The 13820-nt window shown below is 37.3% G+C and overlaps 1 long non-coding RNA gene across 1 annotated transcript in view; it reads left to right on the forward strand.

Annotated features, from left to right (window-relative positions):
• The first annotated feature begins 1809 nt into the window (after positions 1 to 1809).
• Positions 1810 to 13820, forward strand: part of LOC125698730 (uncharacterized) — a 41506-nt gene continuing 29495 nt past the window's right edge. The window contains exon 1 of the long non-coding RNA XR_007379297.1: positions 1810 to 1887. This is a non-coding gene — a long non-coding RNA (uncharacterized LOC125698730). The remainder of the gene's footprint in view (positions 1888 to 13820) is intronic.

A 13820-nucleotide genomic window follows, 5' to 3' on the forward strand; every position in this document is an offset into this window, starting at 1 on the left:
GGGACACTTTTGGAAGAGGTGACTGAAAAATGGGTTCATGGTGAGGTTTGCATTTAGTGAAGCAAGCTAGCTTCATATGCTGCCAAGAAGAAACTAGATGATTCTTTTTGCCTTTAATGACCTGCAGTTGACTTAGTGGTTATGACTGTAAAGCTCTGAACCCCATTACCCAGCTCATCTCCATGAAATCAATGAATGTTTCCCTGATGACATATAAATAGCTCAAACCTTTTAATAAATGTCGGGAGTGGTCTTTTGTTTTCCCCATATGGCTCTTGAGTGTTCACAGAAAAGCAGTCCTCTAATTTCTAAAGATTATTAATATAAATGCAAGACATAGACACAGGCAAAACCAGCAACTCCTTTCTCCTGTTATCACTGAATAGAGTTTGTATGCTATTTTGAAAATAATCACAGTGAGATTTTAATATTCCTTCTCTTTATTTGCATTCTGCTAGCTCATGGCTGCTAAGAAACTATCTCTGCTTAAAGAAACTATCTAGATTGATGTAATAACGTTTACTACAACAACAACAAAAAAAGAAACCAAACTACAAAAAAACTCCATCTCACAAGGTTTGTTTTCAAATGAATCTGATGAGAAAGGAATGTTGAGAGCATAACAAGATCTATACATGGCTGTTTTGTGATTCAGAGTAGAAAGGTGCTGTTGCCTTGTGGTGGCATCTGGCTTTATCTTTTCTTCCAGATGGGAAGAGATTCAAAAGTGTAACCTGAAAAGGATGAAAGGCTGCTGGCAAACTTTCCTAACAGGAATCAAATATCAGGGGCAGATTTTCAAGGTACTTTTCCAAACCAGTTTGTGGGATGTGGTGTGGTGTGGAGGGACTGGAGAGTGGAAACAGAGGTGCTGTTAAATGCAAATACTTATGAGACAGTTGAGACAGAATAAGTGCTTTTCTTACAGTTGATCTTCAATTCTCCCACCACAGAGGTTTTGTCTACTAAATAATTTTTTGTTAACTGTTTTGTTAACTAAATAATGCCAACCTCACTTAATCGTAAATGTATTAGGGATATCTTTACTTGCTTTAGTGACTTTCTCTGTAAGCCTTCAAAAAAAAGTTCCAGATTTCATTGGTTTCAATCCACCCTTGTTTGATTAATACAGTAACAGACAAAAAATAATCTGTAACAATTTGTTATGGATTGTGGTCCATTTCAAGGCAGGTTGGTTAATCTTCTGATTAGATGCTTGATAATATTAGCTGACTGTTTGCTGTATTTGGCTGCAAGTGCTACAAGCTACAGGTGGCTCAAACTAATGGTCATGAATGTCATTATTGCTTCAGTCAAGTAACTTGGTAGCTGAAGTCCTTATTAGCAACCCTTTTAGAGAAGGGGATAATTGCTTACATTGTCATTCTTGACATGCAGTATTTTTAAGGCTATGTATTGTTCTTTATGGGATGTAGCTCTGGTCCAAGTTTTAATGATCTGAGGGAAACAGAGTGCTTGTGTGCAGAGATTTGGTCTTCTCAGGTCTGGTCTATGCATGTGACACACAATCTGCTAAACCCATTGGGCTGGCAAACTGCTCTATCTCTAGTGTAAATCCAAATAATGATTTTTACAGAATATCTAATACTGGGCAAGATTTATCTAGCCACTTTCTTCTTTTTTTGAAGTCTTCACAGTAGTATGGGAACTACTGAATCATGGCCTGAACCTCTGATTGATCACCTGAGGCGAGCAATGAGTCAGCCCTGGGAGCACGGGTGAAGGCAATTCACCTGTGCTGCTGGAAGGGGTGGAGCCTGGCTGCACCTCTCCTAGACCCATTAAGAGCTGACTACTAGGGGGAAGGATCTTTCCTGGAGATGTGCTCCGCTGGAGTTAAGCCTAACAAGTGAGCCCAGGATACAGGTAAGCATCCTATCTTTTTTGCTTTGGTGTAACAACTATGCAGCCAAGCTCCCTGGTATACCTCATAACTACAACATCTATACATTCATTGATTGTACAACTGTCATACTCGAGATTTGGGCCTGTGCTAAGTAGCTTAAAGCTACCTTCATCTAAACTTGTTTCTATATGTACAAACATCCTGAATTGTGATAACAAACACAGCCAGGTAGGAACGAAGTTTGCTGTCAAGCTGAGGCTACCTTCTGCTTTAAGAAATGGATTTGTTCATGTTAGTAGTGCCTGTCCTCATGCATATAAGTATCTTCATAACTCTTATAAATCCTAATGAATGAATCTCCTAAAAAGAAGAAATTTGGCTGATGAGTAGTCAAAAGCTTTCCATTAGAAGTTTCTGGGATATATTCCTGTGACTTCATGAAAATCTGCTTAAGAGATTTCAAGAAAATCTTCCTGCTTAATAATCTAGCATTATTATTAAGGCAAAGTGGTGAGATCATTCTTTGGAGCTAAGTTTTTCTTTTTTTTTTACCTCTTTTTTTCTTTTACCTGTAGTGAGCTGAGAGATGTTTGATGCGAGGGTTCTTCGAAGTGGAGATAAAGATATAAACTCAGTCCTCAGCCTGTGTAGTTAAAAAGTCAGCAATTGCTTGTATAAACTTAAGTGCAGGTTCATGTGGAGTCTAATCACAGCCATAGACCAAAAACCTGTTGTAGATAAGCTATGCAAACAGTACAAAAACTTTCCATGAAAATCAAGGTTTGCAGACCCTAGGATCAGGGATCTAGAAAGATATGCTGTCCTTCTAAAATCTTTCTGAATTTATAAAATATGTGGGTGGTTTCTGATAGTTTCTTGAGTTGATGCTCCAGTGTGAAGCAATGGGAAATGTGCTGAGACACAGCATGGTAAATATGAGATTATGCAGCATGAAGTCTAAACTACAACCTATGCAAATCTAGACCTGAATGGCTGATGTTAGTTCAGAGAGAGCGCTTATCTTACTTTATTATTATGTTTCTAGTTATTTGTGGTTTTGGACAAATAGTCCACACAGCTCTTTTCAGTGAGAGTCTGGCAATCGGTGATAGCACACTGTGCTCCTCTGGAGCAAAAATATTGGTTTTGGTAAATTCATTTGTATTGTTGGTGTTGTGTTGCAGCACTTTGCACTGCAGATTTTTCTCTCAACGTAGTGGAGCAGATTGTTACTACATTTTCTTCTCTACTTAACTATTTCTAGTGAAAACTTTAAAAAAAACTGTGCACTGTGAATTTAGATCCATAACTAGCTTTAGTTTAGTGTCTGACATCCAAGATCTATACCAATCTGTAAACTTTAATTTATTTGCTGAAGGCAGTAGCTCCTTCCAGCTATTCACACTGCCTGGGACGAGAATCAAGCCTTTAAGCAAATCATACTGTCCTGTTCTGATGTCTCCATCTCTGAGCACACTAAGCAACAGTTAACATGAAGTGATATAAAGTGATACAGAAACGAAGATATAAAAAGATGCTTAGTCAGCCTTCTTTGTAAGAGGACATAAGAGGCTGAAATATTGTTTAGGAAGAAGCATAATTGTTCAATGAAAGCTCACTTGTCTAACCATGGAAGTAACCTAAAGTTTCACTCGTTTCAGTCAGAATGTTCATCAACAGTGCTGTCAGCTTTTTAGGACCTCATTCAGACTGAGGCTTAACTTACAGCTGGTTACAGAAGCAGCCTAGGGTAGTGTCAGTATTGCTTTGCTGTGTAAACAATTACCTACGCAGTTTCCACTGGAAATTCTTTCTTAAGCGATTTCTTTCCTTCAAATAGTAAATCTTCCATGAACTTCCCAGAAATAGGCTATTGCAGTCATTGCTTGGCCTCTGTCTATCAAAAACCAGTCACTTTATTTAGCAATTGCTGCTGTAAGTCTGGTAACTTGTAACGTGTGACTTAAAAAGATGGTGAAGCTGATTTAAAGGTCTCAAATGATAATGTGTTTATTAGTTCCCTGTTGAGCTATTCCAAGAATTGATTAGTCTGTTATAATTTTAGAGTGTAATGTAGTATGGTTGTGGCTACATATCACATTTTAATTATAGAGAAGAGCATTTACAGCTCCTTTAAGTCCTTTTCAAATCAGATTTCTTTGCTGCTTTATGTATTGATTTTTTTTTTTTTCCCTCAAATATTGAGATTTGAAATTGCTATTGACTTTAGATTAAGTGACCTGATTTGTGACTAGCTTTACAGAAAACTAATGTTGATTGTTTTCCATCAAGAAATATTTTTACCTCATCAGTACATCCAGGTTGTGCTGCAAGTGCCATTCTGAATGTGTAAATGACTGTTACTGTCACTGCTACCTACCAGTATTTCAACATGTGAGTACTGCATGGGAAAGCAAAAATTCTGATTTAATACTTGAAAACGAGCCAGTAACTTAATTGCTACAGAAACCATAATTAGAAATCATTAACCGTTAATAATGTGTTTAGAAGACTCAAAGCATTGCTGATGGTGAAGCTATCATCTACACAACTCATTTACATGCTAGACAAGCTTTAAGGATTTATGCAAGTAGATTCAAGGTGGCAGTGGAGAAGCTAAGAGGAAATAATTTTCTAAGCTTTTGCTTCCTCTCATTTCAACTCAGTTGTTGCCACTAGCTGTATAGCTGGAAAGATTCCTTTTCTAAAATTCCACCACGTCATTTCTGAAGAAAGAATTAACAAACTAAGCTTTTTAATGATACTTGCCTTTCTATTAATATTTGTACATCTTTAAGCGTAAGATGTAGTTCTACTGATCCATTTTGGATTATAAACTATACGTTAAACATAGAACAGCTGGTAATACAAAAGCATTTAGGAGTCTGTTGTGCAGTGGGGCAGGTGAATTTTATACCCAAACTTAGGGTGGACCACGTACACCATTTTCATCCCATCCTCTCATTGAACATGTTGCATATGATTCTTGAGTTCACATGTGAAAGTAGGACAGCATGCCAATTCTTTGACAGACTTCTGTGGTAGATGCACCTGGCCCCAAATCTTGGCCCCTAACTAGAAACATGCATTTCAACTGGAGTTGGGAGAGTATAACAGGAAACATATTTGAAGATGGCTATAAATAGCAGATAGGTATCATAAATGCTGGAAAAATGATGGGAAGGTGCATAGCAGCAGAAGTAGTCTTCAGGTTCTGGTGGTAAATATGGTCACCTATGCGTAACTTAAACGGGAAATTGCTTTCCGTTGATGATTACTTGCTCATTTCAAAACAAGGAGCACTAGATTCAGTTGCCTACTTTTCTAACTCTGGTCTTAGGATAGTTTTACAGCTGTAAAATCAGAACAATAATAAAATAATGCAAGTTACTAGGATTGGCTCCATGTTTCTCTGGTTCTCTTTACAAGACAATAACTTCGCAATTGATTCATCTCTGTATTTGGTTCCTTTCCTCTTTTGATGCGCTGTTATAATGCACCCATATCTCAAGGCTGTACATAAATATTTGCAAAGTAGATATGTCTGCTTGTACTAGCCTTATGGAGAGTTAAGATGTGAAGCTAAACGTACTGCTAATATTCATGAAAGAGTTGAGCAGATGCTTCTGTGGTTTTTTTTTCTCCTATTGTTTTCATTGCTTATTTCATTATACTTTTTTTTTTCCATAAAAAATGAACAGATATATCTGTCTATACAAATAGATAATACAGGGGAAAGAACAGTGTTTAAAGCTGGCTTGCCTACTCTAAACATTGCAAATTGTTGTGCATATCAAGTCGACAATAGGAAGTTGGAATGTGCTAAACTTAGTCATGTAGGAGGCAGCTGTCAGTGTGGGGAATCCTGAAACTCCTAGGAGATACTGTTTGACAAAACATTAAATTGTTTAAATAAATATATACATACATATATTCTAATATGGCAATGTGTTTAACAATTTTAAATCTCTTCCCTAAATATTCTGCTTATCTGAATTTTAGGAGAGTTTCAAAAATGCCACCTAAAAATGCCAAACAAAGTAAATATTTTGCTTTAATACAATATTGTCATGAAAACTGTAATAAAAGAAAGCATAAAACCAAAGTTACAGCTGACACGATGCAACAAAAGACCATCTGAATGATGTATGGTGTCTCTTCTCAAGATAAGAAGTCAGAATTGCACAAAGCTAAATAAATATGTCATGCCCTTTTTTTCCAAGGGAACCAAACCAGTTAAGCAAGATAATGATTTTGTTGATAGGCTCTTCAGTTGAAATACAAAAGTCACTACTACAAATCGTGAGTTTAGGATGATTAAGATATAATTTGAAATACATAAAAGCAAGGATTATGGAAACCAGCAACTAAGTTCCAAAAGTAAATACAGCAATTAAAACAGATTGTGATTATCTTGTGTTAACTGCCAAGCATGATGTAGAGTGAACCAACCCTTAAGCTAAACCTTTCAGTCTCCAGCATGGAGATACTGTATAGTCTGTGTATGAGTGCAACTTTTCTGATTGTTGGCAGTTTCTAGAACAGAACAAAACCTCACGCACGTACATGGTACAACTGTGAAAGCAAGCAGGCCTACTCTTAACCAAGAAATGAATTTACTCAAATATTTTACCCTAGCTTTGTCTCTGACCTAGAAACAGAGTCTGACTGACTGGTTGTTGTGTTAAATATCCAGTGGCTGTGGAGGAAATTATATGCTAAACGTTCTCTAACTGCAGTTTGAAGAACAGTTGAAGTGAAGTTTATTTCTGGAAATGTATAATCTTCTCCCATTAGCCTTCTGCCTTTGTGGAAAGGATTACTTGCACAGAGTAGCTGGGCTTGTGACAGGCTTGCTAGAAGAGAGTGGCAAGTGTGGTGTATGCTCCCAAATTCCCTCCCCAGTTGCTTAGTAACAGATGTTCACTTCTCAAGTGACTGGAAGCAGCTTGATTGTCTGGCTGCAGGAAACTGCTGACTTATGCGCAGTGTCTTTGGACAGACATTACACAGAGTTTAATAGTGAGAAAAGCAAAAACCTGCTCTGAAAACAAAATATTTTGTGTGTTGCTTAGAATATTTTATAGCATCACACCATTCATGTTGAAATTAAGCAACCACACTTTTGTGTTTCATTGAGTGAGAGGGATACAGTTCTTCTGCAGGGTTTGCTGCTCATTTTGCACATCTCCCCAAACAAGCCCTAGATGCCAGGCAAAGCCAGCAGTGCTACACTTGTAGAGGCTGGAACTGCAAGGTTTTTTTTAGCTCTTCAACTCTAGCTTTGAGGCTGAGTTCATACGAAGTATGAGAGCTTTCACTGGCCATGATGGTAAGTTAAACTGCTCAAACTTATTTGATGCGCAGTCATTTGTTCTCAGAGCTCTCCCTTAATAACTAAATGCAGACAATACATTCTTCAGATTTCATTGTTATTCAATGATCTTGACTAGCTTAAATTAACTCAATCACTTGGAGCATCTTTGGCCATAAAAAGAAAGTAATTCTTACACTATCATCCATGAAGTATGACAGTATAGCGTCATCTTCCTGCATCAATGTGTTTGATGGTAGATCTTCATCTTTGTATGACAGCTATGCCATTGCTGATCTTATTAAATATGTATGAAAGACCACAGGCATCATTCAGTGACTTCAGTGGGCACTAGGTCAGCTCTTCCTGAGGGACTCTCATTTACAGAAGGTCTGTGGATTTTAGCAAAGATCTCTTCAGCTGAGAGAATGTTTTGTTTTTGTTGTATATGAATGCAAAACTTTAATTTCTGAAATGATTTTAATAGATGGCCATCTTAACTACAGCTAGTATAATTTACATTCCGAACAGAACAGCAGCTCAGTATCCAAAATGCCAGAAGTCCCTAATTTTTTGAAAGACTGGGTCTTAGGAGTGAGATTCATTTAACCCTTGCATCTTAAATTGTTGAAAAATCATTCTGCAACTTTGATGGAACCAAACGCAGTTGACAAAGAAGGAATATAATGAAGTTATAAACTTTTACTGATAGGTAAAAAGGTTTTTCATGGCTAGCTCACCTGCCATGAATCCAAAGTTTATGCATGCCAATGCCAAATAAGATGGTGTTAACTACCTATTCTTGTTGCCTCCCTAAGAAGTTCCCTCATGCATGCTCTTTTGAGAAGAGACTTTATGTTAATTGCATTGAAACCACTGTAAGATAAACCTTTTCATTGGGCTTTATGGTCAGCCTGTAGTTCTGCAAGTATACAGTCAGACTATTTCACTGAGATTCTGCTATCAAGTCTGAGAGAGTGAAGATGGAAATGTATGTTTGAAATGAACCTGTATGAGCACTGTGAAGGAGGGACATAATTTATTTTGAGCAAGATGATTGCTCTGTTTCCATGTTCCATATGAACTGGAGGGCATTCCTGAACTCTTGACCTCAATGTGCAAGCAATTTCCAACAAAGCTGTCATTCATTCTGGCTTGTGCTAGTCGCAGAGAATCTAGAGACAGCTTCAATAAGAGGGATGATCCCCACTGTTATCTCCTTGCCCTTCAGAAATGTGTACCAACTGGTGTTCAGTTGGTAAATCTTCAATGTGCATTATGTGATGACTAAGCAGGAGCTGCTGCTCCCCTAGAGCTGTACATGACCCTGTATCCATCATTGGGATGTTAAGTTTGGAAGTGCAGAAAACCTGTAAGCTATAATTTGATGTACCCCTTGTTTCAAGGGTGATGTAGTTCAGAGTTGTGTAGAACAGCCTTCTCTTTTTCTCTGGACGACCACTGAGAAATTGTTTTTTGAGTATGGAAAGGAAGGGAAACCAAATCCTGAAAAAAATACACCTGTTGTGAAGAAAAATGGTGAATAAATTATAGTAGCATGTTCTGATTTAAGATGCAGTGTGATTAAATACTTTGTGGTCATTTTTGTATTGAGGAAATAAGGACTAAAATTATTTTACAGATTCTGTTTCAGCTGAGAGAAACACTTGAGTATATTCACAATTTTAAGTACATGAATAGGTCCACAGCCCTTTAATTGATGCTCTTTATTACTGTGTAAAATCTTGAGCTTCTTTCTCAAAGCTTTTACTTATTTCTTCTAATCAGGCAAAATTCCCAGTAATTCCATAACACACTCAAGTTGTTATGCAAGGTATTTATAGATGATTTTAACAGAAATAACTTGGACAAATCTATTGTGTGGAAAAAAAAAAACAAAAAACAAAAAACACAAAACTTCCAAGCAGTAGCAGACTGCAGACTTTATTTTTTCTGAATCCACACTAGAAAGAAACTGGAGGGGTAAGTGAGGCAACTTAAAGCCTCTTAAATACCTTGGGAGCATCTGGCAGTCACTGCTGAATGCTGAGTAGCAGGTTTGCTGGTCTCTGCTCAGCTGAATTGCAAACTGAATTTGCAAAATACAGCCCAGTTTAGAATGAAAAGAGAAGGTTCACCCACATAATAGCATCTCTTCAGATGATGATAGATGTAATCCAGAACAACTTACTATAAAAATAGACTTTTGGTTCTCTTATTTTGGCACAGAAACAATAAGATGTGGGAAGAGGGGAGAGAGCATGAGAAATGCTGCATCAATAATTCCCATTTGAGCCTGGAGACAAGCCTGTAAAGTTGTATATGCTGAAGCTCCCTGGGAAGGGTTTTATCTAAAAATGCTGGGTAACTTACTTTCATCTTAAGTTCCTACAAAAATATGTTTTATTGCATTTGGTGCTTGTGTTCTCTTCGTGCCCTTAGCAATCTTTGTACTCAGTGAAGTTCAAATAGACTTGGTAGAGGAATAAAAGGCTGAAGACCTTAAGATACTATAAGGCTTCTGAGTATAAGTAGCCTAACCTAATAAAAATTTCGTATCTAATACAGAAATTGTATTACAAATTATTACAGAATATACAGAAATATAGAGATATTTTATTACAGATTATATGGAATTTAATCAATTTCATCACAGAGAGAAAAGCTTCACTATCATCTCTCTGCTATAAGAAAACTGGCATTGAAGAAAGGCATTGAAAAATCCCAGTTGTGGGAAACTCTTGTTTATTTTTTCAAATGGTGTCAGAGAAACCAGCCCTGTAACAAACTCTCTGGAAATCTCATCCCTAGAATTCTCATCTTTGTAAGAATCATTTGATGTTAGTTTATCACATTTTCAGTGTACATTAGTAGGAATTGAATGAGTAACTTTTCCTTCCTAATATAAATAAATTGCTTCTATGAGGAGGAAAAAAAGAAAAAAACAACATAACCATAAAACAACTCAGATTTGAACTTCTAACGCTCCTGTCTCTATCATAATTAAAGGCAGGTGAGGGTGTGCTCATCTTCCACTGCAGCATTGATTCTTTTCCATTTAATTGCAAAAATTATTGATGCATTAGACAATTATAATTTAAAATAAAAGCAAGTTCTCTTTAAGAGAAAAAGAGATAAAGAATCTAGGTTTACAACTTCAAAGCCGAACTCGAGTTCCCACAACACAAAGGAATCTCTCAAGCCCTGTCTCTTTGTACAGCTGTAGCCTGGAAAAAAAACCTACAGTTTATAGTAATACATTCTGCTCAGGTAATCATCTAACATGAACTGAAAATTTCTGATATAGTTCATCTACTGATTGTACACTCAAACAATTGTATACAACACTATAGGATTGTCTATACTGGAACAGAATAATTTGTCTACAGTTCTCTGTACTGGAAAAGAACAGTGATTTATCTGATTTGATATCTCTTCTGCTCAGGGACAAAACAAAATTTAGGAAATCCTACAATAGAGACCTACTGAGGACAGTATTAAGCATTAATTATGAAATGAAAAAGATAAATGTTTTTCTCCTATCATTAGCTTTTGCTTGTATGATTTGAGGGTTACAAAATTATAGAAAAGAGTAGGAACAAGAGCTCAGAGTGGCTATATATGTACAGTGTGAGTTCAGAGTGACTATGGTTTCTGCACTATAAACCAGTGTAACTAGCCATTGCCTGTCCTACAACTTTATAACTAGGAAAGGGCCCAAGAGGGAATCTTTCCTTCTAATCATCCACTTTTACTCTGACGCAGGCTGTTAATCTGGCCATAAGTAAACAAGTGAGTTTCCAGGACAGTAACTAGATTGTATAGTTGTATATAGGTTGTTGTAGCTAATTGTCTATAGTCTAAAGACTATCTTACTTGCTCTTGTGATTCCGTTTTTATGAACTAAGTAGTGCCCTTCAAAAGGAGACCTGGGCACAGCCCACTGGAAAGCTTTTTTCCAGACACCACTCCAGCAGTTTGTATACCCTGCTTGGAGTGTTTCATCTCAAACAGTCCAACACTCAAAAGTTTCCAGGCATGGAACCTGTGTTGTAAAGCATATCCGCAGCACTACTTTCAAACAGCATTTCACCTAAGAATGGCAATTACTGTACAGCCATTGTGAACTGGAAAAGAAAACAAAAAGAAGGCTAATATGCATTTTAGTTACTTTTTGGAGACTCAGTCCAAGAGAACATGACCTGAGTAACCGTGAGAAGAAAGGCTTGGGATGCAAGATGGATGTTTTTGTTTTCTCAAGAAAAAATAAGATGTCAACTACTATTGGTACAGCAAGCAAATAGGAGTGATGAGACAAGAGCCTGGATCATCTGCTTTCCAGTCTACTGATATGTGTAGTGGAGTTCTTGCTAAGGTGGTGGTTATGTGTTGGAGTAAATGCAGACATAATCTTATGGTACCTAGCAAATTCTATCATGTTACTAGAATGTAGGGTTTACCACAGCAGGTAGGGTCACAGATTTGTTGTCTGATGCATAACTGAGGTTGATGGTGCTGGAACTCCTCCTAAAGGTGGTGTAGGTGGCTGCATTCTGGCTCTGTTGATGTTATGTACAAATGACTTGGTATGTGTGTGTGTGCGCGCGCACGCAATACACTAAACTGGAAGTTGTACTTTAAAAAAATAATACTAATATGAAATATTTGGACATCATCTGAAATCAGTCTGCTTAGCTAGCAAACGCATATCCCATCACAAGTCTGATCTTTATGCTACAATGCATTTGTTCAGTTTGTTGCATGCTGTGCCTCAGGGGCAGTGGAGTCTGAGCGTTAGTTGTAGGGTACTCTAACCTGACAACAGCTGACCCTGCAGTGACGATCACAAGCTCTTGCTAACCATTAGCAGAGAGTGACTGGCTGTGGCACCAATCCTGCAGTCCTCATTCTTTTACCAGGAAACAGTCAGTCTCTGTGTTCTCTGTGTTTTGTTTTACTGTGCATCTTGAAAGCATTAAAGAGGTGATGGAATCTCAAAGCAGCATTTCTTTCTCATCTCCATAGGCAGCCTTTTTTGTGTGCTTTCTATAAATCAGGTACATTTAAATATCAAATATACTTGGTGCAGTAAGAGAAAATTCATAGAGAAATTCGTATCACGTCTGCATGCGTAGAAGCATACATACATGCCCAATCACACACACATACACTAAGAGCCCATTTTACTTTCCAAATAATTTTTTTAACCCAAAAGCAAGTATACATTTTAGTCTCCACTGTAATTATAATCAGTGTCTTCTTCTAGGAAGATAAAAAGAGAAGAGTAAAAATCAGGAAAAGGGAAATGTTAGAAGCCCTTTCATTAGGCCTTTATGTATTTAAAGAATTTACATTTTTAACCAGTGGCAAATTTATTTCATACTACATAAGCTTTAAGGATCCTTTGGAATAAACAGCGTGAAAGCTGTCATTTAGGAACAATCATCTATTTTCTGTTTATTGAGAGTTTGCTTTTTTTTGTCCACGGTGTTTTGCACGTGGCTGAAAATATTTGTTCGAAGTGATAATCATCAAACAGCTTGTTCTGTTTGGAATTGATTTGTTAGAGCTGCTTCTGTTATGAAAATAGAGGGAACAGTGCCAATTGATTCCTTTGCACTGCAGACTGTGACCTGGGAGATGTCTGCCTGCCTTGCAGTTAAGTATGATGTTCTGTAATGGAGTACCTACTAGCCACATGTGAACACCAAACAAAATCCTGCCATGACTCTCTGGATTTCAAGAGAGGAAGCCTGAAAGGTGTATTGAGAGCTGTGGAGACCACAGCTTCAGCTTCTGTGATTCAGGTTTAAGGTCACAGATGGCCAGTGATTTTCCATGGGAATTAATTAGTTCTCAAGTGGAATTAGTGGATGGTCTCATCACGCTTCCCATCAAATACTTTCATCATTACTACTGCAAAAAAACAACCTGGGCTGGATATTTAGGGCTTTTCAATTTGGAATATTTCTTAAATTGCACAACCTGACATCAGCTTGTAAAGAGGCACATTGGCAATTTTTTTTTTTTATATCACTACCCTTACTGGGAGGTCAGGAAAATTGTAGCCTCCTAGGATCAGATGGGATAGCACATAGAATGTTGACTGAACTTTACCTTTGGCCCGTTGTCCTGAAGTTCTAAAAAGAGTCTTCTAACTGCATATCTTCTCAGATACTGTCTAGCTCTCAGGCCCTGTCTATGCACGTATCCAAGTACCTGCTGTCTATTACAGGAGCACAAATACAAATGTCCTAAAACTTTGCTCAATCACAGAGGCACTGCTGAAATCCATTTCACATCTTGCTGGCTTTTTTGGACATTTTAAATTAATCTGTATCTGCCTCAGTCCCATTGATACTCATTGTGTTGGTCATGGGAGATGAGAATACTGAGATTTTTGTCCATGTATTTTACTATTAGCATACAGATATTTACTGGCTTAACTTTTCTACTCATTCCACCAGAAATAAAGAAGAATAAGGTATGCTCCTTATTTCAGTGATGACTTTTCAATAGGATATTAGTAGATGGCATTGCATTAGGACTTGGGCAAAATGGACATGAATTTGCAGTTTCTTAACCCAAGAATACTATTAATCCTTTTTAAAGATCCAAATCAGTTATGTCTTGAATTCA

The sequence above is a fragment of the Lagopus muta genome, chromosome 11, assembly GCF_023343835.1.
Source record: "Lagopus muta isolate bLagMut1 chromosome 11, bLagMut1 primary, whole genome shotgun sequence".
Taxonomy (NCBI): domain Eukaryota; kingdom Metazoa; phylum Chordata; class Aves; order Galliformes; family Phasianidae; genus Lagopus; species Lagopus muta.